This window comes from Physella acuta, unplaced genomic scaffold (genome assembly GCF_028476545.2).
Source record: "Physella acuta isolate Inbredline_101_S28 unplaced genomic scaffold, ASM2847654v3 ptg001020l, whole genome shotgun sequence".
NCBI lineage: Eukaryota > Metazoa > Mollusca > Gastropoda > Physidae > Physella > Physella acuta.
In genome coordinates this window covers 84,897-97,929 of record NW_026732537.1, presented here as the reverse complement: position 1 = coordinate 97,929, position 13,033 = coordinate 84,897, and the positions used below count along the sequence as shown (strand labels likewise).

At 34.8% G+C, this 13,033-nt stretch overlaps 3 non-coding genes across 3 annotated transcripts; all 3 read left to right on the top strand.

The window, feature by feature from the left end:
• The first annotated feature begins 5,544 nt into the window (after positions 1–5,544).
• On the top strand, positions 5,545–5,661 carry Trnal-caa (transfer RNA leucine (anticodon CAA)). The gene is made up of 2 exons: positions 5,545–5,582; positions 5,616–5,661. It is a non-coding gene; the product is annotated as a tRNA-Leu (tRNA).
• A 6,230-nt stretch (positions 5,662–11,891) lies between these two features.
• Positions 11,892–12,008, top strand: Trnal-caa (transfer RNA leucine (anticodon CAA)). Its single transcript has 2 exons — positions 11,892–11,929; positions 11,963–12,008. It is a non-coding gene; the product is annotated as a tRNA-Leu (tRNA).
• A 303-nt stretch (positions 12,009–12,311) lies between these two features.
• On the top strand, positions 12,312–12,428 carry Trnal-caa (transfer RNA leucine (anticodon CAA)). Its single transcript has 2 exons — positions 12,312–12,349; positions 12,383–12,428. It is a non-coding gene; the product is annotated as a tRNA-Leu (tRNA).
• Positions 12,429–13,033: the final 605 nt, after the last annotated feature.

The following is a 13,033-nucleotide window of genomic DNA, read 5'->3' as shown; positions in this document are numbered from 1 at the left end:
CAAAAGACCGACAAGAAAGGCCGACATGGAGAGAAAGACGACTTAAATGCAAACATAAACGCATAGTGCTCACAGTCTAGCACCTAACCGCACCCCACCGGGGCCCCGGCGGAACTGACTACAATACCCCAACTTATCCATAGTCTTTTGCACTCACTTAAACGAACGTAGGCACCATAGCGCTCCCATGATAGCCCTGGGCGCCAAATCGAACCCTGTGAACGACTATGACACCCACATCTTGTCCGCAAACCGAAAGATAGAAGTAAACATAGAGGATATTTAGGAGCGGCTTTTAAACTGTTATTGATTAAAAATAATAATTAGTAAACAGTACGTTAAGTGTATAAAATAAATAAAAGTCAGTATTTAAAATATCCGTTTTTACCTACCACATTGCACTTTATCAATCCATGCTAATTATATAATGATTTATTTTCCAACACCAAAACTAACTTATACAAAACATTTTCCCCCGATGTCATGGTTTTTTCATGGGAAGTAATTTTTTATGTGTGATCAGACCTACGCTAGGTGTCTTTAAAAGACAAAAACAACATAACTACAATTGAACAGCCGGGTTTTAATGAAATCATTTAAGTGTCTTAGTTTTAAGTCTCTTAATCAGCGCGTGCATATATATATGGTGTTGTGTTGACTAATACTGTTTATAATTTGGTTTTAATTTTTCTAATAGTTATGGTAGTCTAAGTTATTTTAAACATGTCTAAACATAGACAGTACACAAAACAAAACCCTTTCTTTTTCATAATCTTAACAATGTTTTATTTCAATGCTCCTGGTCAATAAAATGTTTCTTTTCCTAAGTTTCCGATATTGGCTTTTTAAAAAGCTGAATTGCAATTCATTTCATAACTCACTTTCAGTAGATATATACATTTTCTTCATCTCTACCGTTTCTTCCACTTTTAACTACGAACGAAATTGAAAAAAAAAGTGATTCATAAAAAAATATAGAGAAACCAGTATCCGCACCCCAAATAGCCCCCCCCCCCCATCCCCAACACCCTCCCCTGGACAGTTTTAAATGCCGCTCTCCAGAGTTAAATATCTAAAAGAAAAACCGGGTAGCCTATTTGTAAAGAGAAGAGAGCTAAAAGTCACCAGAATCGCCCGTGTAACGGGTACCGATGACTAGTTATTAATATTATAGGTAGTCGGATGAATGTTGAGTATAATGAGATTTAATATATGTTTAACTAATTTTAAACTCATTTTTTTAGAATAAATAAAAAAAAAATGAGATTAAAACTAATTAATGAGATTTATTATATGTTTAATTATTTTTATTCTCATTTTTTACCCGCCTCAGACATGTAATTTACAGCGTCAGTTGTGTGTGTTCGCTTTAGTACTACAGTTTTCATCATCGGCTTGTGAGGACTGATACAGATTTACAATAGTAATATTTCTTTCTTACTTGTAGCCTATTTTCATTCATTTAAGATGGTTTACTTATACATAGATCTAATACAAAACGTCTAAATATAAAAAAATAAAATAAATAAATTAAAAAAAAAACCAACCTGAAAATACAAATGTGTAATTAAATGATGATTCAAGGTTTTTTTTTTCCTCGGCCTGGTGTGCTGGAGGGGGGGGGGGGACGGGGTGGAATTTGGGTTTTTATGTAGAGCTGAAATAAATTTGGGATTACAAAGAATTAAGATGATACAAATTTAAAGCAATCAGAAAAGTTATGTTATTTCAAAGAGACACATCAAAGTAAACATTCTTCCCTTTCAAACATCAATATTTATACAGTCCTCAAACAGTTTTTTTTCTTTCTTTTTTTTTGTTTTTATTAATTCAATTGTTTTAAACATTTAAATCAGTAATAATAATTTATTTGATAGATTTTACACAGCATCAAAGACATGAACATCAATTGCATATATAATAATCAAAGGGAGAAAATAAAATGGCATAAGAACTAGACTAAAATAAGGTGTGCAAACTCGGTTTCTCTTGACTGCTTAGTTTACTGTGCTCCGTGCTTAGCTGCGGAGTCAAAAGTTCACATTGTAGCCACCTATGGACAGAAATAGAAACGACCGTGGGAGAAGTGTCTCTGTAATACTCATACTGATCTATCATTCCAAAACTTTCCATGACATAAAATTGACCCTTGGCGATGAGAGCACGCTACCTTGAAATATCCGCCAGTCCGGTTGAGGGGGGGGGGGGGGGGGGAGAGCGTGTGTGTGTGTGTGGGGGGGGGGGGGTGAGGTGTGTATCTCTTTCTACCATTCAGGTTGTGCACTTTTAAAAACCTGGGAAACAGAAGACTGTTCTAATGTTAATTTACTTGAGGGCTGATCGAGTGATGTTTGGCTTGATACTGTCTAAATTAAAATTAATACTTTATTTATTGCTTTCCTGTACATTTTTTTTTCCAGTTGAGTGAGAGTTCCCAGTCTATGTCTTAGCTTGGCTTAAATTATTTCTTTTCACTCGATGTCCGTGTATTTTGTGAAAAAATATCTGAATTTATTCCTAATTTGCCATACAGTCAATCTATAAATAGCCGTTGCTACTAGTCTGTTTTCGTCTTCTGTTCTTTGTCTAGTCGTGTTAATAAAATTAATTGTGATTGCTTTAATTGTTGTGGCTGTTTGATTGGTGGTGTTTAATAATTTTGCAAGTGTTTGCTTATTTAGGGTGGTTATTCTCAGACATGTAATTTACAGCGTCAGCGTGTTCGCTTTAGTATTACGGTTTTCATCACCGGCTTGTGAGGACTGATACAGATTTACAATAGTAATATTTCTTTCTTACTTGTAGCCTGCTTTCATTCATTTAAGATGGTTTACTTATACATAGATCTAATACAAAACGTCTAAATATAAAGAAAAAATTTCAAAAAAGAATTAAAAAAAAAAAAACCAACATGAAACTGAAAATGCAAATGTGTAATTAAATGATGATTCAAGGGATTTTTTTTTTCTCGGCGTGGTGGGCTGGGGGACGGAGGGGGGGAAACGTTGGGGGGGGGGGGGGGGGTTGGGTGGTATTTGGGTTTATAAGTAGAGCTGAAAAAATATTGCGATTACAGAGGATGGATTTAGCATATCGTTACAGATCACTTTTATTTATATAACTAGTAGGTACTTTAGAGTGCTATGGGTTTTCTTTTCAAATTTATAGAGTTATATAATAATATTACAATGTAGGATGAAATAGATACATATTAAGCTTATTATAAAACAATACTGTTATATAATTTTTATAAGTAATAAGAGTAATTTTTCACTATTTAATTTCTAAATTTTAACAATTTTATTTTATATTAAGTTATAATTTTTTCCCCTGTTTATTTTGAATATTCAAATGGGAAGTAACTAAGGCAAGCTAAAACTCAACGTAATAGAAATCATAATATGTTAACATTTCAATGTTTAATTTTATTGAGTGACAATTCAATCTTTAAATAAAGTCATTTCATATAATAAGCTGTTACAAGAATACAAATCTAAACAAAATAAGAATGCTACAAAAACTGCCCTGTACCAACTAAATTCAATTTATTGTAGCGATTTATGAGAATTTTCTATATTAATATAAATGTAATTTTACACTATTTATAAACATCACGTACATATTATTTGTCTGTGCTAGTGAGTTTATTTGAACATAAAATAAAGATATAGACAATATAATACAGGCTTTTTCATCTGCGGTATACGCTAGTAGGCTCGTGTCATGTATACCCTAATTTTTTGTAGTCATGGTTTTACTAGTTTATCACACCTAACCACTGCTGCTGCTGTGGTGATGATGATGGTGCTTGTGACTTTTGCTGCTACTGTGGTGATGATGGTGATGATGCTTGCTGCTGTGGTGATGATGGTGATGATGCTTGCTGCTGTGGTGGTGATGGTGATGACTGTAAATCCCAGCAAACAGCAGACACAAGACAACAAGAAGTCCTGTAATCTTCATGATGGATGTAGCTGCAAATCACGAGCTTTATCGCGAGAAAGTCTTGGGCTGTAGATCGAGTTTTGCTCGCTGTTTGTCCTGAAAATCACTCTTTATATACAGCATTACGTCATTATATATTCCTTCTTTTATTTCTGTTATAATGAAATCGATCAGTAAAATAAAAAGGTAAATCAAAGGTAAACAACCGTGTTTTAGTCCTGTAACTTGGATCAAGTCAATGGATCAGATGATTTCCCTTCAAAGACACTGTTACATTACATCTTTTAAACATTTTTAAACATTTTAATTATTGAGATTACTAAAGACCTCTTCGTACAATTTTATTACAGACCATCCCAGGGATTTTAATGTGCCCATTGATGTATAGATATAAAGATAGCCGTCTTAAAATTAAAGCGTTTTAAGGCTTTTTTATACAATTAAAAAATATATATTATGTTAGGACTAAGTGATTTTTCGAAGCAACTTTAAATTCATAAGCCCATTTTATTCTGTTCACACTTTTAGAGAAAATTGTTAAATACATGCATATAATTTAGGTTTACTTACATTTGTAAGCGTTATTTACACACAAAAATTAGCATTTGAAAAATTAATTAAGTTTAATGTTGTGTGCCAATGTTCGATTTTATTTATTTACCTGTGTGGTGAGCACACCACTCTTACCTATCAAGGTAACAAAAGACTTAACAAAAACACCTTCACAAAGAGCCGAATACGTCACACGGCGAGTAGTTACAGGTATATAAAGCAAGAAATGTCACGTTGAATCTATGTTTAACTCCTGAGTTCAACATCTCATTTAATTTACTCTCGCGATAAAGCTCGTAATTTGCAGCAATATCCATCATGAAGATTACAGGACTTCTCGTTGTCTTGTGTCTGCTGTTTGCTGGGATTTTAAGCTTTCCACATCATCACCATCACCATCATCATCATCACCACAGCAGCAGCAGTAGTAGCAAGAGTCACAAGCATCACCATCATCATCACCATAGTAGCAGCAAGCACCACCACCACAAGCATCACCACCACCATCACCACAGCAGCAGCAGTAGTGGTTAAGTGTGGTGATGACGTGGGACTGTGGTTGTACAAGAGTGTATTATACTGTTTATACCAAATATATTTTACAAGATATAGTTTGTTGCACATTTGAATATTAAATTTTAATATTTTCTGTATTATAATAAATTATGTGAATTGAAAAGAAAACTATTTGCTTTCACTGTTTTAATTAAGTTTGATTTGCCGTAATGTCATTTGTTTGTTTTTGAGTAGTTTAAAAGGATGTGGACATTTGTACATATTTGCAAGTTACGACCCCCCCCCCCTTCCCAACCCCCCCCCCTTCCCCCCCCCCCCCCCCCCCCACACACACACATTTTTCAAATCAGCTGTCAATGTATATAGGCGATTGTTTAAAAATAAAACCATTACGTAGAGGAATGTGAAAAGTAGGTCACCCGATCAATGTCTGACACACATGCGGGTGTTATGAACAGGTAAAAATAGCACGTTACACAACTCAGGTATAACAGTTAGCTAGAGCAGCTAGGCTGACTGTTTAGTGTACATGTCAGGATGGCCGAGTGGTCTAAGGCGCCAGACTCAAGGTTCATCACCTTCCTGTGTTGCGCAGGCGAGTGTTCTGGTCCACGAATGTGGGCGTGGGTTCAAATCCCACTTCTGACAAATTCTTTTTATATGGCTTAATTTTGATGAGCGTGGATAATAACAAATATTCAGCCTCTTAAAAAATAATCACGCAAATACATTCTATAGTTGTATTTTTTCTATAGGTAGTAATTATATTTGAATATAATTTTAAAATAGTATCCACTGTAATTAAAATGTAATGAATCTCTTCATTGCGATAGTGGTGGTCCATGAAAGTACACACCATAGATCACTATTGTCAATTTTATCGTGGACATTTTTTTTTCTAATAGTTATTGTTTTACTCTCCCTGGCCATTCCGGTTGACTTGAAGGAGAGGTTGAGGGCATTTTTTGAAAATATTTGAATTGATAAAATAATTCTAAACGGCTTTTATTCGATACAAAAATATACAAATGAGTTTAACCAATGGTTCCCAAACGGCCTTATATTTTACAAATGTAACTATAATTTTATCTCTTGCCATATATTTTAAGATGATTTTTTTCGAAAATTTAGTATGATAAGATAGACTTTTCATGCCTATTGTAACATACATAGGTTTAAAAACTTATAATTTTAATGATAGTGGACGCGTGTGGAAGGGGAGGGGGAAAGGGGGGTTATAAATTCCCAAATTTTTGTGGACGTCATAAATGTATGATCCATTATATAACTACAAAGTGTGTGGCTATCTAGATTTTATTTCAAACCAGCCGTCCTGGCCAGGCCATGCACTGGCCGTTGAGAAAAACTTATATGTAACTGGAACTACATTAAAAGGGACGGTTTGATTACGTATTATCTCAATTTTGGTCAATACAGTGTTACATGCTTTCACCAAATTTTATATTGTGTATATTATTAACACATTTTCCATTGCAAGCCGCAATTTTTCTAAAAATATACAACATACTTTTGATGAAGAACGTTAACGAGTTGAAATAGGTAAAAATCTTGTTTAAAAAAAAACTTAAACGCGAAAAAGTTACACAAATTTAAGAAATATTGATACAAAATTTTCAATGTACAGAACTTAAAAATAAGTTTTTGTGTTTATTGCTACATTTCTATTTATTTTCATGAACCCTAAGATAGAACAAGCATAGATTGGTTGTACAGAAAGTCAACGACCGATCTTTTGAAAAACCCACTTTATAGTAATTTGAACTCAAAAGTTTACCTATAAGTTTTAAAAATAAAATTACATTTTTTAAACCACATCGTCTATTTGTCATATTAATGTAGGTTTTCAGTGACAATGTAACTAACCACATTTTTTGGCTTTTTGTTGGTGTTAAATTGTTTTGTTTAGTTACCGAAAATACCAATAACATTAAATACAATAAATCTTTAGTAAAGTGTAACAAAAACAAAAAAAGTCAATTTTTATGACCATATTTATTTTAATAGCACTGTACATGATTTCTACAATATTTAATAGGCCTTTGGAATAATTACTTCTCATACTTTATTCGAAAAATTTATAAGAAAGCTTATAAAACATTTATGTATAAGATAATTATCATAATTTATTCATATTCAATGGGCTTGGGAATTGATAGATTTAAACTCGTCAACGTAACTTTCAAACTATATTAAGGAAAATATATGTTTGTTTTCGAAAGCTGATATAAAAAAATCATATAAAAGTTCGATGTGTAAAGAACATATATATATATATATATATATATATATATATATATATATATATATATATATATATATATATATATATATATATATATATATATATATATATATATATATATATATATATATATATATATATATATATATAATTTCCATGAGTTAAGCAGTTAAGGGAACTTGAATGAAGTTGGTTATGCATGATGCTTTTTTTAAACCTCACTTAGCCCAAGTATCAAACTTTATCCCCCCCCCCTAGTCCCACATGTACAAGATAGCCTACCCAGCCCCACTCTATCCACTAGACCCACTGTATCCCCCCCCCCCCCCCCCCCGCGAGGCCAAGGTGTCTAAGATAGCCCTACCCAGCCCCATCCATCCAAACCAGACCAACCATTTAGCCTTATCTGTATTGTATTATTCGTGGGGTCAACAAAAATTATCAAATCCACCACACTATATTAAGGGAAAACTATTTTCATGTGACTATTAGCTAGCAAATCTTGTTACACCTAAATCTTAAAGCTCGAAGAGATGAAAAAACAAACAACGAATGTGATTATATAGAACCGATTAATTTTTTGTATGAACAGATAGACAACTTTCATGTGTATGTGTGTGAGCTTATGTGTATTGTATAAGAGAGTGTGTGTTTGTGTGCTCGCTTACCTGTGCACGTGTACCACGGCCTCTATTCTGTGTGTCCGATTGTCCAGCTCTATGTTTGTATTTCTTGGAGGTTTTCCTGTTAGGTCAAACGTCATCAGTGTTTAACCAACACAAATTATTGATTTTCTCTTTTTAATTAAAAACCGATCTCGAATTTCTAAAATTGTTTGTTCGTGGTAATCGTACTTGTCTGACGTAATCAAAATGTGTCTACCTGTCGTTTTAAATAACACAACAAAGTAAAAAGGTAATTACCTGTCACTGTTCTCGTCTTTTTGTTTCAGGGTTGTAATCCCTATATAAGGGACGAGATTTCAAATTGAGGCAATCAGTACTCAATCAACAGCTCACGAGTTGAACATCTCATCTGAGATTTTTCTCGCGATAAAGGTCGTGATTTGCAGCAATATCCATTATGAAGATTACAGGACTTCTCGTTGTCTTGTGTCTGCTGTTTGCGGTGATTTCGTGCTTTCCACATCATCACCACCACCATCACCATCATCACAGCAGCAGCAGTAGTAGCAGCAAGAGTCACAAGCATCACCATCACCATCATCATCACCACAGCAGCAGTAGCAGCAGCAAGAGCCATAAGCACCATCATCACCACCATCATCATCACAAGCATCACCACCACAAGCATCACCATCATCACCACCACCACCACAGTAGCAGCAGCAGCAGTGGTTAAGTGTGGTAATGATGTGGAACTGTCGTCTCTACTATCCTGTACTATACTGTGTATACCTTATTTATTTTCATATTTTTATTCATGCTTCACTACCAAGAAGTGGATATCGAATTATGTCAATGAATATCCACCGACGTATTTTCATTATTATCTACCTTGTAACGTTTTATAATCGCGTATAATACTAAGGACACCAGCAATGACATTCGGTGTTGAATGGACGCCGTACACTTTGAAAATCATTGATTGAAAGTTTGTCGTGTTTATTTCTCTTGTCATCTGTTGTTTATCATAAGAGCAATATCAATGTTTAAATCATTAATGATTAGTATATAATAAAAAAATATCCTAAATAAATAATATGTATGCCTTTTCTTTTCATGAATTTTTTATGACTTTTATTTTTGTTGTTGTATTAATTGTTTCTAACATGTGTGAAATTAAGTTAATTGAAATAAACCAGCAAAACAAGTTATATCTGATGAAGGCTGTTTGCCGAGACATTGTGTACTTGCTTGTTAGCAGAATTAGTATACGCCCAACGGTAATTTTATATCAAGTGACTTTTAGCGCAATTTCCATACTGGGGGATTGCGATTATTAACTCGTCATTTCTGAATGGATGGGTGTCCGCAGCGTGTCCGCAGCTTTAAGTCGTATCTCCTCCTCAACGAAGCAATATCGACGACTAGTTTCAAAAGCAAATATGTTAAGCAAGTTCCGAGGATGAACTTGGGCCAAAAAAATTCCCGGAATTCCTTCCTGGATTTCCCGGAAAAGCCAAAAAACCTCGAAATTCTGTTGGGATGGATGTGTGTCCGCAGCTTTAAGTCGTATCTCCTCCTTAACGAAGCAATATCGAGGACTAGTTCCAAAAGCAAATATGTTAAGCAAGTTCCGAGGATGAACATGGGCCAAAAAAATTCCCGGAATTACTTCCTGGATTTCCCGGAAAAGCCACAAAAACCTCGAAAAAATGCAGTTTTTGGCCCATATCTCGGCAACCAGACCACTTAGCGACTTGAAACATGTACCAATCGATTCCCGCCATAATTTAGAACAATATTGCTGAAGAAAGTTTTCAAAAATATCCTTTCTTTCGGTCACAATTTTTTTTTTTAAAATTACATAAACACCTACAAACCGATCGTTCTCCTAGCTTGAACGCACCCCAGCATTATACGTCTTGTGTTTTGTTTCTATTACCCCCTACACCAGGGGTTCCCAACCTTTTTTTACTCTAGAGCACATTCTAAAATATCGGTAGGGTGGCGGGCACCACCTATTTTAAATCGACAAACTCCTTCAAGAGGCGTAGCGACCCTTCCCGTCACCCGGGGACAAAACTTTCGATTTGCACCCCCCCCCCCCCCCCTCAAACTTTCGATTTCCATCCCCTTCAACCTTTCAATGTTTATGAAAAAAATTCTGTCTCTGTCGAATAGTGAGAGGCGGGCACATACGAATCGTTCGGCGGGCGCCATTGCGCCCGCGGGCACGGGGTTGGGAACCCCTGCCCTACACGTCCGCATATTTTTTTTAAATCTCGTTAATAAATATTTTTTCTATTTTGTTTTGAATTATTAAAACTACTTGTGTTGCATTATTTATTTGCTGAATATATGATTTATCTCGATTTAAAATTGTTATGGATAACATAAGGAAATTGCGCTTAAATTGTCACTAGACTTTTTATTAACTTGTTTAAAGTCTTTGTTTCTTATTTAAAAAATCTTGTTTTTAAAGGGATTACCTGTCATCAAAAATGTCACTTGTTTAACAAGTCACATCGAGAATGTCACTTATTTAAAAAAAAAATTCATAAAAAACGTTTTAATAACAAGCTTTTATGTAATAATACACTAAAAAGTAGAAAATAAATTATACATTACTATTTAAATAACTATAAAGAAAAGCGTGGGTCTCTTTCACGGTATCTACTAGATACCGAAGTGACCCACGCTTTTCTTTATAGTAATGTATGCATGCATGCGAATGAATGAGTATATTTTTAAAATAGTTTGACTAATCAACAATAAAGCTGTTTCTTTCAACGTTTGCGTCTCAGATGACAAGGTAGAAATATCTAATGTTGCTAAAGGATCTTGAAACTGATTTTGACACCAAAGAGCCGCAGGTAACACACACGGAGAGTAAAAACATCGCAAGCTACAACCGAAGGTTAAAGCAAATATTTTTAGTCGTATTATTGTCTACTCTACTACGAACGGTACTAAGTATTTGTGAAACTTAAATAACCATTTACCATTACAATGTTACAATTCATGAATAGGACTATTAAACAACAGTTGTTTAAAAAAAAAACCCGCTACAATTGTAAAATAAACGGGATTATCTTTAGTATTAGTGTGAGGGTGGAGGTTATTAAGATGAAGACTACCACCCAGTTGTGAGAGTGGGGGGTGAAGAAGACGAGGAGAAGAAGATCCAACACGCAGTCCAATTCAAGATATAATGTTCTTTATTTACACAAACATTTTCCTACTTCTACCTAATTATTCTATACTATATGCTGTCTACTAATACTGCTAACTACGCAATCCCATGACCATCCCTAACAAACTACCTCTAACTCTCTGTTCTCTACCGTTACCTATCACCGTCTTTACCCTAGTGCTAACTATCACCGTCTGTTTAAATCTACATCTTTACCCTAGCGCTACCTATCACCGTCTGTTTAACTTTACATCTTTACCCTAGCGCTACCTCTCACCGTCTGTTTAACTCTACATCTTTACCCTACCGTTACCTATCACCGTCTGTTTAAATCTACATCTTTACCCTAGCGCTACCTATCACCGTCTGTTTAACTTTACATCTTTACCCTAGCGCTACCTATCACCGTCTGTTTAAATCTACATCTTTACCCTAGCGCTACCTATCACCGTCTAACTCTACATCTTTACTCTAGCGCTACCTATCACCGTCTAACTCTACATCTTTACTCTAGCGCTACCTATCACCGTCTAACTCTACATCTTTACCCTAGCGCTACCTCTCACCGTCTGTTTAACTCTACATCTTTATCCTAGCGCTACCTATCTCTGTCTGTCTGCTCTCCCACGCTTCAGTGGTCAGCTGACCGTCTCACGTGACCGGTCAGCTCCTAGATTCTAGATATAGTTGTTATAAATGATTTTATCAAACAATTCAGGGTGGTCTTATGTCTACGTAATTAAAACTATAGTTATTTGTAACATTCGATATGGAATACACACTACTAATATATCAATTCAGGATGGCCGAGTGGTCTAAGGCGCCAGACTCAAGGTTTATCACCTTCCTGTGAAAAGCAGGCGAGTGTTCTGGTCCACGAATGTGGGCGTGGGTTCAAATCCCACTTCTGACAAATGTTTTTAATAATTGTTTTCTAAAAACTTCCGTTTAAATATTGTTATTGTTGTTAAATTGTTGTTAAATCCCACTTCTGACAAACTCTTTTTGCTTTTTACATTGTTACACTTGAAGTGCTAATTTTGTAATCTTTTAAAATTTAGTATTGTTTGAAATTACGTCTCTAGCTTAAAACTGAAATAATGTTTTGAAATCGCGACTGTAGGCCTTCAATTTAAGGCTCATAATTTATGCCTAAACTATATAACCCATTTTCTAGATTTAGTGTTTTAATAGAAATATAAACTATAATATACAAGTCAGGATGGCCGAGTGGTCTAAGGCGCCAGACTCAAGGTTAATCACCTTACTGTGTAACGCAGGCGAGTGTTCTGGTCCACGATTGTGGGCGTGGGTTCAAATCCCACTTCTGACAAATGTTTTACAAAGACCTTTATTTTTTTTTAAGAAACATTGAAACCTATTTTTAAACTATTACTTTTCTAGGGGTGTTTTTAAAGAATGATCATAATAAATGTAATAAATAAAATAATTTTTTAAAGAAAAGCATGAAAACAGTTTTTAAATGTTTTAATTTTTAAAATTAATTATTAAAAAATACAATATTTATAATTTTTACATACATAGTTTGGAAAACAATGCTACAATTCAATTTAGAAAACACTGACCACAATTGTATACACAGTATAATACAGGCATGTACAACCACAGTCCCACGTCATTACCACACTTAACCACTGCTGCTGCTACTGCTGTGGTGGTGGTGGTGGTGGTGATGATGATGATGATGATGCTTGTGGCTCTTGCTGCTGTGATGGTGATGATGGTGATGATGATGCTTGTGACTCTTGCTGCTACTACTGCTGCTGCTGTGATGATGGTGATGATGATGATGATGTGGAAAGCACGAAATCACTGCAAACAGCAGACACAAGACAACGAGAAGTCCTGTAATCTTCATGATGGATATTGCTGCAAATCACGAGCTTTATCGCGAGCAAAATCAAATCAGTTGCTCAG